Source organism: Lissotriton helveticus, chromosome 2_1 (assembly GCF_964261635.1).
Source record: "Lissotriton helveticus chromosome 2_1, aLisHel1.1, whole genome shotgun sequence".
Taxonomy (NCBI): domain Eukaryota; kingdom Metazoa; phylum Chordata; class Amphibia; order Caudata; family Salamandridae; genus Lissotriton; species Lissotriton helveticus.
In genome coordinates this window covers 1,003,613,365-1,003,632,343 of record NC_136059.1, presented here as the reverse complement: position 1 = coordinate 1,003,632,343, position 18,979 = coordinate 1,003,613,365, and the positions used below count along the sequence as shown (strand labels likewise).

At 39.4% G+C, this 18,979-nt stretch overlaps 1 pseudogene across 1 annotated transcript in view; it reads right to left on the bottom strand.

The window, feature by feature from the left end:
• Nucleotides 1-18,314, bottom strand: part of LOC144818401 (cytochrome P450 1A1-like) — a 280,430-nt pseudogene extending 262,116 nt beyond the window's left edge. The window contains exon 1 of the transcript XR_013607098.1: nt 18,290-18,314. The product of XR_013607098.1 is annotated as a cytochrome P450 1A1-like (transcript). The remainder of the gene's footprint in view (nt 1-18,289) is intronic.
• Nucleotides 18,315-18,979: the final 665 nt, after the last annotated feature.

Genomic DNA, 18,979 nt, shown 5'->3' with positions numbered 1-18,979 from the left:
TCTACAATTTGTTTGGAGTAAACGTTATGGAGCAACGGCTACTGGTTACTTTGAAGGTATTCTGCACGAGACGCTTTCAAAATTGCAAGTTTACCTCATCACAGTGTCACCCTCTGTGACGACAATCATTGCATGTCTGACGCTTGTGTGGCATTATTTGGTGCACGTTCTTTCCGTGAACCACCCGTTCCTGCGTCATTGTGCGTGCCTCCATGTTGAAAATGGTAAAGCCGGATGAAGTATACAGAGAATGTTGCAGCACTGTAAGAACCAAGGTCTGACTTAATTTCAGTTTGCAGTGACTGGTGTTTTGTTTGCCCAGTGGTGTTCAAAAAGGAAAAAAACCGTTCTATTTCATGGCATTTTTAAAAAAGATTTTCGGCTGTTTGCAAGGAGTCCAAGTAAGCATACTTAAGAGAAAAAGCTTAAAACATCTAAGGGCTCAGAAGAACATACAAAAGAACTGAACAAAGGTCATGGTATTGCATGCGGTTTTGTGAAGAAGCTGAAGCGGTTTGGTGAAGTAGTTGAAATGGACAATGGCAGACCAGTGAGCCAAGATGTGACTTGAGTGAGACAAAGGTCGCAGAAATAGAAGTGGGCCTCTGGGTCCAGCAGAAGCTATATCTGGTCAAAGGAACCAGTAATGGAAGTGGGTCTGTGAGTCCAGCAGAAGCTGTAAAAGACAATGTATTATGATAGTGGGTGTTGGGGTAAATGTTCAAGAATTTGAAACGGAAAGCCAAAAGACAGAGTCAAAGAACCCATGTTTGAGACACATGTCACAGAACTTGACGACAACTGTTGTGTATGAGTGAGGTTGTATGACCACTCATTGGTTTGTGTGTGTATGAGATGACTGCAGTATAGTCTCTCAGTATTGGTGTAGTTCATGCGCTCAAGTTTGGAGTCCATTTTCAAGTAACTTGTTCCACAACAGGTGTTGTGTGTGAGCTGGTGTCAGGTTGTTGGGCCACTCATTAGCTTGTGGGTGTTCTGGTGCATGAATGAGTTATGTAAGGGCTTGTTCTGGTGTATGAATGAGTTATGTAAGGGCTTGTTCTGGCACATGAATGAGTTATGTAAGGGCTTGCTCTGGCGTATGGATGAGTTATGTAAGGGCTTGTTCTGGCGCATGAATGAGTTATGTAAGGACTTGTTCTGGCACATGAATGAGTTATGTAAGGGCTTGTTCTGGCGCATGAATGAGTTATGTAAGGGCTTGTTCTGGCGCTTGGATGAGTTATGTAAGGGCTTGTTCTGGCGCATGAATGAGTTATGTAAGGGCTTGTTCTGGTGCATGAATGAGTTATGTAAGGGCTTGTTCTGGCGTATGATTGAGTTATGTTTGTCATTTTGATGATGGTGTGACTAGTTGTGAGGAGTGGTTTGTGGGATTCTATCACATATTCATTATTTTGTGTATTTATTATTTGTGCATTGTTCAAAATGTATTGAGTGTTGTTGTATCTTTATTCATCTATTATATTTCACAATGCAATTGTTCCCATAATGAAGGGAGATATGTTTTATTTTAGGTACTTTACATGTGGTCATTATCTTAATTGATTCATCTATCATATTTCACAATGTAATTGTTCCCATAACGAAGGGAGATTTGTTGTATCTTGATTCATCTATTATATTTCACAATGCAATTGTTCCCATAACGAAGGGAGATATGTTGTATCTTAGGTCTTCCTGCTGCTCAGTTAGAAATCATGTAATGTGGAATGTTGCATGAATGGAATGTTAGAGGTTGGTGAATGTCAGTTGGGTGAGGGCTGAGCAGCAGGACAGCTGCTCCTGATGGGGTTATCACTTTATCTTATTATCTAACATCTTAACTTAAATAAAGTAACTTACGTAATCTACATGGAAATACAGGCTTATTTCTGATTACATCAGAGCACTACTTCTTCGAACTAAACCCCATGACACTCTGACTACTTACAGAGTAATTACACCGAGAACTATTGATATAGCTGTTCTAATCTATTTTTCACTATTTTATTTATTTTGTAGAACTACTCAACGCAATGTAGGGTGTCAGAACATTTTGCACCACACATATATTGTTACAATTATATGATTCATAAAAGTGTGTAACTCAGTATACAGTAAACTAAGATCTTTTCTATCATCCACCATTTCAGGTTTTCTGCCTGGTGCTATAAGAAGCCCCTGCGACAAGCTATACATCGGCCCGATGGCCCAGAAGGTTAAAAGTAGGATCCTGCAACACTGCAGCAGAATCAGCTGCAAAGTGCAAGGGACCACCTTGGTAGATCACTTCTCTAACATGGGACGTCAGGCAGAAAACCTGACATGGTGGGTAATAGAAAAGATTTCCACACAGCCCATGGGCGGAGAAATTCCATCATCCCTAAACAAAGAGTGTAAACGGATACACACTTTGGACACGGCCAGCCGAGGGCTAAATGAGTCATAAGAAGCCAACAAACAACTGGGTCTGCTGACACGTACATGACATGCTCCCTGCTGCCCAGCCACACGCAGCTCCAGGCTCATGCTTGAATATCATTCCAGAAAGAACAATATCTAGCCAATCCTTTCGACCCTGTGCAAGCTCTTACGTTATGGGCCCTTTGTGACCATAATTATGTTGATGCCACCAGTATTGCTTGTAAATACTATATGGTTCTCTTATGCCAATTTGTGTACATAAGTTTATTGAGTTCTCCAGTGTTACATGTGCATGATATTGTTGATGTCGACTAAGTTAGATATGAGGTGTTGTCCATATCTTTATTTAAACAATTATCAATGACAGATCACAGTTGATGTCCCCAATCTAACATATGATGTGTTGTTTACATTGGTGTTTGTACATTGTGGAACAAATTTATTTTTTCCCCTCATGTAAACTTCCTGAAATGCTAAAGCCGCATGCATCTAAAATATGATGTCTTATTTACACTATTGTTTAAACAGTGTCACATAGTTTTTGTGTAATGTTAATGCCTTATGCATCAATAAGACCATTCCATCTGTGATATGATGTTCATAATTCTCGTTTTTGATGTCGTAGAACTTTATTAGTATGTTTGAGGTACGGTCTCAGTTACAGGATAGGGGTTTGTAGACCATAAACACAAACTGTTACAAATAATTATGTTTGTCTCTGTTATCCGTAGACCTCCTGTATATACCATGGATATGGAAATCTATCATCCTCCTCATTACATGTACCTCATCCATGCTCTCCGCTACTATAAGGACAGCGGTACCGGGTGCATTTCCCATGCCGTGCCCGTTGAAATTAAATGGTTTATATCAGTACACACACACTTCCTGTGCTCAGTGACTTGTAAAAATTGAAACTTAAAAACACTGCTCGAGCCTGACATTCTGTGTAACTCCTAGCATGATGTTGTAGCGTGATTTCTCTCCTTCTTTCTTTGCACATATACTCTCCCTTCTGTTCAGGCTGAATGAATGTAGAATGTAGGATGATGTCACTGAATGTTGGTGTGTGGTCTTGGTGAGAGTTTGTTGAACACGCTTTGCCTCCCGTGGGAGTGACATCCCCAAAATGGCACACCTTAGTTAAACGATTCAATACATTTTCATAAAATTGTTATTGCTGGTTGTCCATAGGTTAATTTTATTCTTATTAATTATTCATACTATTCCATTCATAGTACATAATGCAAACTTATTTCATTCCTTATTGTCCTGCCCAATGTATTTCAGGCAGATGCCCTTCATCAGGGGACTTTACTTCTCTCGAAAAGTTCGAAGGGCAAGATAGTGATGCTTTAACCTCTTGACAAATTTGGCGTATACACAGGTATCGGGAACTGGGGTGTTCACCATCAGATTTATGTTGTGCGCGATCGCTGGTGTCTGAGAGAAGTAAAATCCCCCGATGAAGGGCGTTCGCCCAAAATGCATTGGGCAGAACAATAAGGAATGAAATAAGTTCACATTATGTACTATGAATGGAATAGTATGAATAATTAATAAGAATAAAATTAACTTATGGACACACAGTCCTGCATTTGATATCTGTTATCGAATGAACAGTGCACTACAAATGGTGATTCTGTCAGAATTTCATAATCTGCTTTACAAGTAAATAATTGATTGTGCAGACTACATTTTCCAGAAAACTTCACATATCTGTGAGTTGTACCATTCTCCAGACATTCAGCATAACATTTCCATTGTTAGGATTCCAGAATTTATGTTTGTCCCTTTAAGATACGCCACAAAATATTGAGCAAAGTTAAACAATGAAACTATTTCCACAATTTTAATTTACTCTTCAGGAAGCAGTGAGATATTGACATAAGGTTTGCTCCAATAGGTGAGTACTGTGTGTACTCGCTATCTGGAAAGTATGAAAAATATGATTGTTTTTAAATTTGTACAGCTTAAAGTACCTAATGGTATAAGCAAGATCTACCTTAATTGACTGGCCAGCCAAAAGATCGTGATGAGCATGACGTTTGTCAGATTTTGGCATTTTTCCCATCAGTGTCCCTCGCACAGGATTTACAACAGTGAATTCCACTGCATCCTCTGAGTTTGGGGTTACCAGACATGTATTAGTTTTTATGGGTATAGAAACCCACCAAAACAACATTTTCAAGATGTACACATCCTAAGATTTCTATCAGTTGGTACCATATCAACCTCGTCCTGATTGTCGTGTGGGAGAAGACTCTAAACCTTGTCAGAGTTTTAGCATTTGTTTCCAAAACATGGTAATTCTGTCAAGCCTTTGTTGCACAGGGACATATGACTGCCAAGCCTTGACCCTCATCTATGTTCCTCTGGGTCACCTGAACATGCGTTTACCAGACATACATAGGTTTTCAATGTGGTTTAGGATACCCAAACTGGGTGCAGCGCATTTAAGAAATTGGGAAGCAAATGAAATAGTGGTAGCGAAAAATTTCTTTTTCTGCACTCCATCAGCGATCTTCGTGTTCGCCACATTACAATGCGCAAAGAAGGCCCATTTTCCGTCCGCTGTGGAGTTACGTGATCCGCCAGAAATTTCCTTCTGCAACAGTGGCGGAGGGAGCCAATAGATAAACACCGCCTTGCGAAATGATGTCCCGACCGCCGGACAAATCACGATGCCGCAAAAAGCCCAAGAAAGGACGTGAAGGGGTGCATTCCCTTGAACTGCAAACAGGTGATTTATTTGGAATAATTTTCACTAGTAGTTTGCAGGGAAAAGGCAAAGTTATCACTGTGGCAGACATGTAATATTTTTGTGATCAACCATTCAGGGTTAAATCAGCTAGTTGTCAAGGAGTGGTACTATATTGGCCGATAGTTACTTTGTTTAGATTATGTATCTCATTCTGAGACATTGTGAACCACTTTTAACTTGACCCTCAAATATTGCCCTTTTTTTCTCATTGAATAGGTTTTCTTTTCTGCTAGGACCGTCCACAGTGCTCCTGCTTTATGGTTCAGCCCTGCTCTTAAGATAGACAATGCCAAAATGCAATTGCACCATTTGAATACAGTATCACCTTTACCTATTCTAGGGGGCGTGGCTTGCGCGCCGTGCGAGATGGCGGCGTAGCTGCAGAGCTTCGTTGGCGACCTCCATTCCCGAACTCTATTTAGAGGCAATTTCGGGCGGTTCACGCAGGACGGACTAATTTTGGGTGTGTAAATATGAGGTGAGCCTAGCACTTTGCCTTTTGTGACATTTTTGACCTTCCTGCACTGTTTTTTCGGTGAAAATCGGAACTCCCGGTTTCGGCCGCCATTTTGTTTCTCCTATTCGAGACATTTCAGCTTAAAGTGCGATGCTGTAGGCAATAATTTATTTTTCCTCATAAATGGTTTTTACTACCTATTTGATGCAGCGACACCCCAGTGTCTTGACTCTTCGCTTCTTTCAAATGCCATTTAGTGACGTTTCTGGGCATTGCTCTCCTACTAAATGCCTGTCTGATGCAGTGTCATACCAGTGCTTCAGCTTTTCATCTCCTTTGAATGCCTTTTAGTGACTTTTATGTACTTTTCTCTCTTCACAAATGCCTGTTTGATACAGCGACGCTCCAGTGTTTCAGCTCCTCACTTTCTTCATATGCCACTCAGTGAACTTTATGTGTATTGCTCTCCTCATAATGCTCTCTTGTATTTTGACCCTATAACTGCTACCAACCTGCGCACTTCCTCAATGTGCTTCCTTCTCACTAACTGCGACTAACCTCTGGCGCTGGGTTGCAGTTTATAACTAATTATTGAGAGCCTTTTTTACGTTATTTTACTGCTTATTCATGGGGAAATTGCGGAACCTCAAGCTTTGTACTCCTGTCAAACCTACTATTGGTTCTGATTCTGACCCCAATCTTCAAGACATGGAGGACATTCCCCCACAGAAATTGGATTCCTCCTCAGGAACAACTTCTAAATTGCAGCCTTCAAGTAAACTTCCCACAACGACAGCGTCCACCAAGTGCTTGAAGAAAGACCCTCCCTCTCCAGGCTCTTCTTCAGCCTCATCATCTATGGGTTTAATTCTAGAAGAAATAGGTGCCCCCAAACCGTTCATGGAGGAGACCACTAAGACCTTACAATTCCTGCATGACAAATGGTCTTCACTGGAATCTCGTATTCTTATTGTGGAGCAATCAACTGATTCTCTTCAGTCCTCCTGTTCTCGTATACCTTCTATGGAAGCAGATATATTACAACTCAAGAGGCAAGCGGAGGATTAGAAAATCGTAATCGCAGGAACGATCTCCGACTTTATGGACTTCCGGAACTTTTGGAGGGGTCAAACCCGACTGCCTTTTTTCAATCTTTTCTTCCAAAAATTCTGGACTTACCTGCCTCCTCCTCCTTCAACATTCAAAGAGCTTATAGGCTTGGTCCAAAAACATCGAACAAAGCTCGAGGTGTCATTATGCTGTTTCTACAATACACTGACCTTTTACAAGTTTTATCAGCTGCCAAATCTAGGAAGCAGATTATTTGGGAAGGTCATCGTTTATTTCTCTCGCAAGATGTAGCTAAAGCAACAGCTGACCGTCAGAAAAAGTTTTTGGATATGCGCCCACAGTTACATGCTCTTAATGCAAGATTTGGTTTGCTTCACCCTTGTCTCTTCAAGGTTACTTACAAGGACAAAACTACCACTTTTGAAGATCCAGCGGCCTTACAAGGGTTCCTTCGTCATCATGGAGCGGATGTTATGGACACCTCAAGAGTTGCTTAATTTACTCTGTATATCTGCTTTTATTGATTGTTGACATGTTTTCCCTTGGTTATGTTGTGTTTTATATTCTCTGCTTCAATCTCCTTCCCCATGTTTCTACCCCACTCTTATTGCTTTTTCTCTCTCCTTATACAGGTGTTGGGCTCCTTCTACTCTTCCCGATGTGCCCCATTTTCTATGTGATGTTCTATCGTTCGTGCAGCGGTTGTTCGGTGATGTCTGCTCTTGCTGTTGTCGTCGTCGTCTTCTGACGCCGTCACCCTCGCTTTTGTTTTGTATAGTAGGTATGCTTGTCAGTCGTCTGTTTTTGACCTGTACTGTCTTTTTGTTCTTTAAGCTTTTTCTCTTCTTTATGCATTTTAGCGCTTTCTTCCTTTTCTTGTTTTCTTTGTTCATATCTTCTCTTCTCGATTCTTCTATTTTTCTCTCTTCACATGTTTATACTCCAACTTTTACTGTTCGCTCTAGTCAACATAACTCTCTGTTCATACTTTATAATTCTACTTCCATCTTTCTGTCTTTTTTTTTCTCATCAATCTCTCTTTTTTAACCTTGTAAGTGTAATGTTTACTCAGATTTCTTCTCTGTTTCACTTTCCGGGTTGTTACTTGGAACGTTAAGGGTTTAAATAATCCAATTAAAAGGCAATGGGTATTATCCCATTTAGCCAGGCTAAAAGCTGATGTGGCCCTTCTCCAGGAATCCCATCTTTCAGAAGCTGAAGCCTCGAAACTTAAACGTTTTTGGGTGGGACATATATTAAACTCCCCTGCTGCGGGTAAGAAAAATGGAGTTGTGATTTTGTGTCATAAAAAATTTAATGTTTCTATTGTTTCTCAAGAACATGATGTTGATGGTCGTTGGTTGCTTGTTAAACTAATTATAGTCAAGATTCCTATTGTTATTTTTAATTTTTATGCTCCTACTGGTGTTGATAAATCATTTTGGCCTGCTGTTTCGGAGAAATTGATTACACTTACTGATGATTATATTATTTTTGGTGGTGACTGAAATCAAGTCCTTGATCCTATCTTAGACAGGAATTCCAAAGTAAAATTTTCCACCTCTAAAATGCACTCTCAATTTACTACCACTATTCATCATAATGCTCTAGTAGATATTTGGAGATTATGTCACCCTGACCTTCGAGAATATAGTTTTTACTCTCCTTCCATCACTCACAATCCCGTATCGATTATCTTTTTCTAAGTAAATCCTTGACTCAACATGCCATTCATTCTGACATTAGTTCTATTTTAATTTCAGATCATGCACCTGTTTTTGTTGATATTGATCTTATTCCCTTTTACCATCATCCAGGACGCTGGAGGTTTAACAATTCTCTACTCCTCGATCCCACTTTCTGTCCTAAATTCACTACTTTTGTCACTGAGTTTCATGATTAATCACACCCCTGATTCACCTTTTGTTATGGTGTGGGATTCTTTTAAGGCAGCTGCTAGAGGTTTTATCATTAATTTTGTCTCACAGAGGAATAAACATTTGGAAGCTCAATCTGCTCAACTTTTGAATAAAATCGAACAACTCGAATATATTTATTACCACTCCAATACTGATTCCTCTCTTAGAGACCTTATCGATGCCAAATTTACTTTCAATAAAATTACCACGAATGCTGCCTCCAACTTTTTATTAAAAAACGTAATTCCCGGTATTATGGGGGTCAGAATGAAATGGGGAAATTATTAGTCAATTATCTTAAAATACGGAAAGAGAGAACGAAAATTGAATCTATCCAAGGGTCTTCTGGTGTCTCCCTTTTTAAAGACAAAGATATTCTAAACAAATTTGTCACCTTCTACAAAAATCTTTATATATTTTGTCCTGATTCAGCCGATCTTCTTTCCTACTTTCAATCTATTCCTTCCCCTCCCTCTGATCATGTGGATTTTGGGTCTCTAGAATCTGACTTCTCCCTTTTAGAAATCTCTCATGCTGTTTCGGTATTACAACATGGAAAAGCTCCTGGTCCTGACGGTTTTACTATTGAATTTTACAGACATTTTGCTTTCCTTCTCTTACCTAAATTATTGCTTTTATTTCAATCCTTTTTTGTCTCAGGCTCTTCCCGTGGTACGTTTTAAGAAACTTTGATTTGTCTAATCCCCAAAGAAGATAAAGACCATTCTCTATGTAAGAACTATCGCCCTATTTCTTTGGTAAATACTGATTATAAAATTTTCGCTAAAATTTTGGCTCTCAGGATGGATCCACTTTTGCCTGATTTAATTGGTCCTGAACAATCAGGTTTTGTTAAAGGACGACTCTCTTCTGACAACTCGCGCGTCTTTTTCAACATTTTGAGTAAGGCTCCCTCACTCGATCATCCTTTGGCCGCTATTTCCCTAGATGCTGAGAAAGCATTTGATAGGATAGGTTGGGATTTTATGTTCCAAGCTCTCAAGTGGGCAGGCTTTCCACCTAAATTTATTTCTCTTATCTCCCTACTCTATTCTGACCCGCGGGCGTCAATTTTTGCAAATGGCATGGTCTCGGATTATTTTTCATTACAAAGAAGTGTTAGACAAGGTTGTCCATTGTCTCCTCTATTATTTGTTTTTAGCTTTAGAGCCCTTTCTTACTAAAATCCGGCAAGATGAAAATATCTCTGGTTTTCACTTTGGTCCCCAACAAGTTAAACGCTGATGACATTCTATTATGCAGTTCTGACCCACAATCTTCTCTTCCTTTTTTCATGCAACAGGTCTCTTCCTTTTCCAAAGTTTCTGGATATCACCTTAACATTGATAAATGTGAAATTTTACCTTTAAACCCTCTTTGTCAAAAACATATTTTTGAACATTCTGGATTCTCTCGGCAACCATCAAAGATCAAATATTTGGGCTCCTCTCTTGTCTGAAACTCTTAAAGTAAACTTTGAATATATATCCCAAAAATTGAATGCCGCCATTACTCGATGGAATCCTCTCTTTCTTTCTTGGTGGGGCCGTCTCGACTCGATTAAGATGATGTTGGCACCACTTATACTCTACACTATTTCTATGAATCCTATTCATATTCATGATCATTATTTTAAGAGTATTGATTCTGTTCTACTTAAATTTTTTTGGAAAGGCAATCGTTCCCGTATAGCCCTTGCTACTTTAAAGAAGGATAAGTCATCTGGTGGGCTTAAGTTACCTGATTTAAAAACCTATCATCGAGCTTTCTCCGTACAACAGGCTACTCGTTGGCTTTCCTTCTACCCTCCTCTCTGGCTCACACTAGAATCTTCCTTTCTTACTCCTTTTGAATTTCGTGATATATTATCTTTTACATCCACCATGGTTTCCCTTCGAAACCCTATTATTACTCACTCTCATAATCTTCTCATTCCTTTCTTATCCTCCTCTTATCCACCTCTCCACTCCACTCATCTACAACCTATTTGGCATAATAAACAACTTAAGATTCGAAATCATTCCATATTCTGGAAAACCTGGTATTCCCACGGTCTGCGATGGGTTTCCCAACTTCTTTCTCATAATCAACCTCTTTCCTTCACTGACCTTCAGTCTCAATTTCCCTTACCTTCTTCTTCTCGTTCACAGTATAATTCACGCTGTCACATCCTGGTTCAATATCTTCAGTCACTACCTACTACTAATGACATTCCTACTATATTACAACCTATTTCATCTGCATTGGATCTTCCCCTATGTTGTATTCTACTTCTTATTAAATAATACTGTGTTCCTTTAAGATGCTAGTCATGTCAGCATCTAGTTTATGATGTCATGTATTTCCAGTGCATGGTAGAATGTTATGCTTTAAGACTAGGAAACTGTTACACTGGAAGATGCTGGCAGATGATGAGCTGTGAAGCTGTATTCAAATAAACTATTCATAACCCAAGTTCATGCCTCCTGGATTATTGGATTACAACATAATTTTGGCGACGCGGTCCTACACAGCTGAACCCACGCATCCAACCTCAAGAAATAATCTTCATCTTCAAACCATCTGCCAACTCTCTCTACTTCAATTTCAACCTCTCAAGAGACTTCAACCATCATCGCCTGGAGCATTTTACTCTCAGATGCCTTCAACATCAAATACAGATAAGTGACTTTTTACTTTTCTGGAATCAAATCCAGCAGCGCTTTCAACTTTGACACTCTGCCACATTTCTTAGCGTCTGCAACCTTGTCTTTAGAGCGAAGGCATCAAAATCTTTATCCAAAGATTTACCGCCAAGCGGAATAACCTTTGCTGCTTCATATCAAACACAGCATATCCAACTCAGCGCTAACGCACGCTTACTCTGCCAAAACTGTTCCTGCTAATTACATCTCATTAATTAATTGGCCATCAGTCGTTATTACGCTTACATTTCAACAGCGTGTTTGGTGCGCTTAGAACAGCACTTTAGAAGCAGCATTTTCGCTTAAGCGCGAACAAATAAATATTTATTTACTTTTGGTTCAAGACTAACGTCCTCTTCAGAGCGTGCCAACTCCCTCGAGCTGTGGCTCGCTCACACTGTTGACTTTGGAAACCAACGCGCGCCAACTCCCTCGAGCGGTGCCTCGCTTCCTCTGTTGACATTCCTAAGTGCCTAACATTCAACGCATGCGCGAAAACAACACTCGTCACACGGAAGAGGAAATCTATGTTCCTTCTGTTGCTAAGCGACGGAGTGGTGACTCAAAGGCTTCTAAGCTACGTTCTTCGTCTGCATTCTTCGTCTTGTCACTAAGCGACCTGCCTACTGCTTGAAAAGCTTCTAGCTAGCTGCCTAGCAACGAATTCTTGCCTGGATTGTTCTTTGTTTTGAACACTCTCAGAATCCTGTTTCTTCTTTTGACAATCAATTGGTTTTTTTTTTACAAACAATTCTAGAAGCCTTTTACAAAGTACTTCCCACGCTTTCTTCTCAGCAGTAAGACATTAAAGATAAACAATTTTTTTCCTACTATGGTACAAGACATATGAATACTTGAAGAAGACATCTTTGGGCTATATAATTTTTTTCCTTCATTCTACAGTGGAGTCATACAAGTAGAAAATTGAAAAACACACCTTGTTCAATTTTTAAAAGTTTTTTTTAATTATTCAAACATTACATATCCAACTTGAAAGCCACATATGTCCCACTAATTTTACCACCTCTCCTTATTCAAAATGTCCTCTCTACAATCCATAAATGCTCCCCCTGCATTTCTTGATTCTCCTGGAGATCCTCCTGTGAAGTGGGATATTTGGTTTGACGCTTTCGAAACTTATTTGGGTGCCATTGGAGCTTCAAGGTTTCGTCCTGAACGAAAGAAATGTCTTTTATTGCACTCTTTGGGATTTGAAGGGAGAACTATATTCAAACATTTGCCTGAACTTCCTGTAAATAATGAAGTTGTTGCTGATGAATATCAAACCACTGTCACGAAACTTAAATTGAGATTCGATAAGAAACCTAACTTGATTGTACTTAGGCATAAGTTCTTTATGAGGAAACAATCTGATTGTGAGGATGTTGATGCATACTTTTCCACTCTTAGAAAACTAGCTTCTGTCTGCTTGTTTGAAAATTTCACCGAGCAATTGATTCGCGATCAATTTGTTGGTCACTGCAAGGACAAACAAACTAGACAGAAGTTACTCACTATGGACAATCCCACTCTTGATGAGACCATCAAGATTGCGAAAAGTATTGAAACCTCTCATGTTTCTCTAAAAGAATTAGAAGACAAGCCTATAGACACTGTTAATTTTATTGGGGGGTCAAAAAGAGCAAAAATAGATCTTTTAAACCTGTCAACAATCTGACTCCTAAACTCAAAGACAACTCTTCTACTAAGTTCAAAGATAGTGGGCCTGTACCCAACAACATGTGTTTGCGTTGTGGGGCTTCCACTCACAACAAAGGTTCAAGGTGTCCTGCCATGAATTCTACATACAATTATTGCAAGAAAGTAGGACATTACGCTACTGTTTGCCTAAGGAAAAAGTTCCAAAAGAAGACTATAGCATGTGTTCTAGAATCAGAAGAAGATTCAGACACGGAAACAATCTCGGTTATTACCGATGATATAGAGCCTGATGGAACATCGATCCCACTCACGGGAGATCCTTCGACCTGTGTAGATCCCATTGTTGAAATTCTAGTAGGTGATAAGAAACTCAATTTGTTAGTAGATTCTGGTGCCAGAATTACTATAATTACTAATGACTTGTTCCGAGAAACATGGGGTCAAAGAACTTTATTTCCCCCTTACAGAAAACCCATTTCATTTCAAAAACGCAAAATACCTCTCTCAGGATTCTTCGAAGATTACTTAGAATTCAAGGGTAGGAGAATCAGAGGGAAAGTGTATGTGGCGGTGGATGGGTTAAATATCCTAGGGTGGTTTCATCAAGGGCTATTTGGTATGCAACTGAGACCAGGAATGAGAGAACAAGTCTTACTAGTGTCCTGTGAAGAAGAAAACACTCGATGGGTTAATGAATTTCCTTCTGTATTTGGGAACCAACTTGGCAAAATTGCAGGTTTCAAACACAAAATAGTTATAAAAGATGGTGCCACTCCCATAAAACACAAGCTCAGGAGTGTCCCATTTAGTGTTAGGGAAGACCTTGATAAAGAAATAAACATGCTTTGTGAAAAGGGAATTATTGAACCCACAGAATCTTCATTGTGGTTGTCTCCTCTTGTGGTTGCACGCAAGAGGGATGGAAAGCTCAGGGTTTGTGTAGATCTCAGGTCCTTAAACAAAGAGATCTGGGTTGACTCCCATCCCCTTCCCAAGATTACTGATCTATTCACTAATATCATAGGGGCTAAAGTTTTTTCAAAGCTGGATTTAGCCAGTGCGTATCATCAGATCGAACTTCACCCTGACTCACGATCTCTTACTGCCTTTGTTTCACCACTAGGTACGTTTCGTTACAAGAGGATGCCGTTTGGATTAGCCTCCGCAGCCTCTATTTTCCAACGAGTGATGCAGAACATGTTGAGAGATGTTGAAGGGGTTCTTGTTTTTCAAGATGATGTTCTAATCCATGCTAAAGATAATATGACACATGATAACATTATCAGGAAAGTTTTGGGTATCTTTAAAGAAAGTGGTGTTGTCTTGAAAACTGAAAAGTGCAAATTCAGTTGCAGTGAAGTTGAGTACCTTGGACATTTATTATCTTCCGAGGGGATCAAGCCTAGGGACGGGTTGATCGATGCCATTATGAAGGCACCAATACCGAAGGACAGGTCAGGAGTCAAATCTTTGTTGGGACTCTTGGAATATTATTCGAGATTTGTACCAGGGTACGCGTCCATTGTTAGACCCATCAGTAATCTACTCAAATTATCCACGAGGTTCTCATGGACCAGCGATTGTGATGATGCTTTTTCCAAAGTTAAAGAAATTCTTAGAAAAGGTGATGCTCTTACCCCATTCCATCCAGACTTGCCTTGTTATATCACTGTAGATGCAAGTAAAGTGGGTTTGGGTGCCATTCTTACACAACATTCTGGTGAGAGAGAGTTTACTGTTGCTTTCGCTTCCAGAGTACTTAGAAGTGCTGAAGTTCAATATTCCGTTATTGAGAAAGAATTACTAGCGTGTGTGTGGGCTATTGACAAGTATCGGCCGTATATTTGGGGTAGGCGTTTTAATTTGATTACTGACCACAAGCCATTAGTCTCCATTTTGTCAGCTGGTCCAAGCAAGTGTTGCACGCCCAGAATCACAAGAATGGTTACCAACCTACTCCAATATCAATTTGACATCACACACATCTCTGGGGGGAAAAACACACGAGCGGATTATTTGTCACGTTTTCCTCAGAGTGATAGTGTAAGAGAAGGTACGAATTTTCGTGATCTGAATGATGAAGACAATGAGGATTGTTTTGTAGCTTCAATAGATGTACCTGTTTTAGCTGTGGGGTCTGAGGAAAATTGGAGAGAATTGTTGACAAAGGACAAAGTGTTGCAAGAAGTCTTTGACTTTGTCAGGAATGGATGGCCCAGAGAAAAATCCTTATCTTCTGTGCTACAGCCTTATTGGAAAGTCGAATCTGAAATTTCCATTGAGGATGGTCTTTTAATGAGGTGTGACAAACTGATACCACCTCATGATCTCAGACCTATCATCATGAGAGAGTCCCATGAGGGACATTTGGGAATGTCCCTTACAATACGTCGAGTGCGACAAGATTTTTGGTGGCCGAGCATGGACAATGAAATTCGCACTTATGTTGAAAATTGTCCAGTGTGCTCTGTATCTGAAAAATCACTCAAAATTACTGTTCCACCCCTATCTCCTATTGAGTGTCCCAACAGTCCTTGGGTTAAAGTAGGCATTGATATCATGGGTCCTTTTGATGTTTTGCCATCAGGTTTGAGGTTCATTATAGTTTTAATGGATTATACATCGAAATGGCCGGAAATTAAAGATGTAAGAGAAGTTAGTACTACCACTGTGATTAAATTCCTTAAGGAGGTGTTCATGAGGGAAGGTTTTCCTGAATCAATTGTCTCAGATAATGGGACTCAGTTTGTTAGCTTGGAATTTCAGTCGTTTCTCAAGTCATGTGGGATTAAGCACTTCAAGAGCTCGCTTTACTATCCACAAACGAATGGCCTCGTTGAGAGAATGAACCGTGTTGTGGGAGAATGTGTCAAGTGGGCTGTGGAGACGAAACATGATGTCCTTGTTTCTTTAGAAAGTATGATTTGGTCTTACAGAACTACACCACACTCATCCACAAAGATTTCTCCTTTTGAAGTTTTGAGGGGGAGAAGAGCTAATACCAGCTTTAGGACTAGCTGGATGTCAAAATGGTCTTCTTCCATTGTTAATCTTGAGTCTGTCTTAGAAACAGTCAAGTCAAATTCTATGGTAGCTCAAGATAGAGAGAAATGTTGGTTTGATAAAAAAAAAAAACAAAGATGGTCACTTTGTGTGTGGGAGACTTTATAAAAATAAAGAACTCTACACATGTAAAGAAAGGGAGAAGCAAGTACAGTCAACCTATCAAAATTGTGAGAATAGGTGGTAATGCCGTTCAAGTTGAAGGAGGATGTTGGTGGAATGTTTCGAAGGTTGTGAAAGCTAAAACTAAAGAAGTCACTGTAGCTCCTCAACAACAAGATGACATACTAACCAACAGTATGAATTTACCCAGTAGAAAAAGTTCTAGATCTATCAATTTACCTTACAGGTTTCGTGAGTGATATCCATTTATTTTCATATTAAGTTTACTTTAAGTTTTTTTTATCTTTTGTACTTTTCTTTCCTTTAGAAGAAAGGGAGGTATGTTGTATTCTACTTCTTATTAAATAATACTGTGTTCCTTTAAGATGCTAGTCATGTCAGCATCTAGTTTATGATGTCATGTATTTCCAGTGCATGGTAGAATGTTATGCTTTAAGACTAGGAAACTGTTACACTGGAAGATGCTGGCAGATGATGAGCTGTGAAGCTGTATTCAAATAAACTATTCATAACCCAAGTTCATGCCTCCTGGATTATTGGATTACAACATAATTCCGCTTCTTTTCTCTATAAATCTATCCAATTTTCAACAGACAGAACAAAATCTAAAATTGAGCTAGCCTGGGAAAAATATTTTTCACAGGATTGGCCAATTCCCCTCTGGGATAAGATATGGCTGAAACTTCATAAAACCTCTAGGGCTGCCAACACCACACAGACCCTTTTTTTCATTTATAGCCGGATCTTATTTACTCCATTGATTTTGTCGACCTTCTCCTCAGACACTCCCTCTAGTTGTTGGTCTTGCTCATGTCCCTCTGCAGATTTGAAACACTTGCTTTTTGATTGCCCCCCTATACTCCAATTTTGGAAACTCGTTAGGTCCCAAATCCAAAAAATTTTTCAGTTTCACTCCCCCTTTTCCATTACTAATTTTTGTCTAGGCTCTCTCTCCCCCTATCTACCCTCAATCCTCACAGCATTACACGCTTATAGACCTCTTAATAGCTATCGCATTTCATCTCATAACTTCCAATTGGAAACAGGCTAATAATGTCACCTTTCGCTCTTGGTGGAATGCAGTTTGCTTCCATCACCGTCTTGACACTAACTATATCCCTCCCATTTCCCTGGCAATCAAACGTGACCTCCTTTGGCTCCCTTTAACCAATTATCTATCATCAATTGCCTCCTCGACAAATACTCTTCACACTAAATCAGATGAGGTTCAAAAGCCACCATGATTTCTCCCAATGCCTTTTATCATTTTCGTTATCTAACAGTTATTTGTTTTGGTATCATTATGCTTACGCTGGTATTTCGTTAATGCATGGTTCGATTGGAATTTTGTTGTATTTTACATGATACTTTGTAATATTTTTCTTATTTTTTTTTATTGTATTATCTATATGGATGTATCATTTTGATTGTTTCTTCTTTTTCTGTTTCTTCTGCTTTCAATAAACACAAACTTTAAAAAAAAACTTTACCTATTCTAAATAGTTTGAACTGTGTGTACTCCCTAATACACATTTCAGCCTAGGTAACTAACTTGGCTCGCTGTTGGTCACTAAACATTGTATGAATTGTGAGAACTTAACGGCCGCCTTTCCAATGCCCATCAGAGTGAATGCTGGGTCTGTCTTTCTCGCTCAATATTTCTCTAATTGTCTACAATCACCTTATGATTGAACCCTTAACCCTCTTCCCCCAATTGTGAGGTCAATTGGGCTGTTATCTATATCCACCACCAATAGATCTCATGCTTGGCTGGATGCATGTGGTGTAAGCACTTTAAGCACCATCAGCTGTGTGCTGCCTTGCATTATTTTTTAGGAGAAAATCCCACACAAAGCCACACAAAATTGATTTGTGTGGCTTTATAAATCACAAATAACATTTTGTGCTGTGGATCCGCCAAATAAAGTTCCACATCCACGACCCAAAATGTCATTAAATCTGATCCTTAATCATCAGTAGAAATGCAAAATACGACATTACAGCATTAGGAAAGTGAACAATGTAAGCATAGTTTTAAAAGCCTCACAAACTCTGTAGGTTCTAGCCCGCCTCACCCACGTAAACTAACAATGTTGTATGATTAAAAACATTGTCTTACACAGTAATGTTGCTAAATTCAAAAGTACAAAGAAAGTTTAAGGGAGGAATCAGACACACTAAAAGTGAGTCCTAAGAATCTTGCTCACTGTCGTTGAGTTTCTGACGGTGTTTAGAGATAGCAGTTCCTCGAATAGCCAGATAAGGGATTTTCTGAAGTTGTTCCCAGTGCCACGCATCTTCCAAAAAATTCACTGTTGTGCAACATGTAAACAGACGTCTTTGCTGCTCATTTTGAATAGGAAATACAACAAGAGCAGAGTTAACCCTCTAGTAAACAGAGGTCAGATCTCAGGAGGCTGGCAATCAATTTTGTGGGTGGGTTCTGTAGCCAGCATATCCCTTGAGTAGGTGTTCAGTGCAGCTGGGGCAATTGCAATGGTCAGAAGGACCAGTCAGTCTGTTAGAAATGTGGAGACATTCAGTGTAAACAAAATGAATAACCATTTCATTCCTAATGTTATCAGGCTCTATGATATACATGATTTGAAAGTATCAGCATATGAAGATACATATTAAACACTGGACTAAAAAGTAGAACTTAAAAGTAACAGATATATGCTACAGAACTCATTTGCAATATATTCATTGTTCCAAGAGATGTAAATGAACAGAAATGGACTAGTGTTCTCGATGTGCAAAGCACGGACAGATAATCAAGGACACAGTTATTCCATCCTAGTGACTGGTG